Here is a 630-nt window from a genome sequence, read left to right as displayed (position 1 = left end):
AACACCCGTATTGAAAATGTTGAATTGTATTAACCGCAATTGCTTCTTACTTCATATTTTACACATGCAAGTCAGTAAAGTGTACAGCCAGTAGTATTTCATGTCTTGTCAAATATCTTGTGTTCATTTTTCTTATTTTTACATGAACAAAGTAACATTCCTAGTTTTTTATCAAATTACTATCTTCACCTCTAGTCCCTGGGCAGGGAGGTATAATAATAAAAAAGAGAACAGACATTAACAGAAAATGGCTACAAATAATAATAAGTTAGAAGGATTTCCAGGCAGATTTTAGTATAAATACAACAAAAATTTGTAATGTACTTTTTCATGTTGTGCACAACACAAACACATACTGTAACCAATCACCTCCGTTGTGTTAGGAGAAGGCAGATGTCTTAAAACCTGGGGGAAAAAAAACTAAACTGATTAATAATAGCAATAATAGTATTTTTCATTTTGTAATAATTAACTAAACTATTTAAGATAGGCACTGCAGTGATTTACAGTTGTGTTATTAATTTTAAAAATGTCTGTGTCATGTCTTAGTGTTTTATTTATTCTTTTTCTGTATTATATATATAAATAAAAGTAGGAATAGAAGAATAACATCATTTGTAAGTGGATGTT

Source organism: Larimichthys crocea, chromosome III, assembly GCF_000972845.2.
Source record: "Larimichthys crocea isolate SSNF chromosome III, L_crocea_2.0, whole genome shotgun sequence".
NCBI classification, from domain to species: domain Eukaryota; kingdom Metazoa; phylum Chordata; class Actinopteri; family Sciaenidae; genus Larimichthys; species Larimichthys crocea.
Note: the sequence above shows the minus strand (reverse complement) of the source record.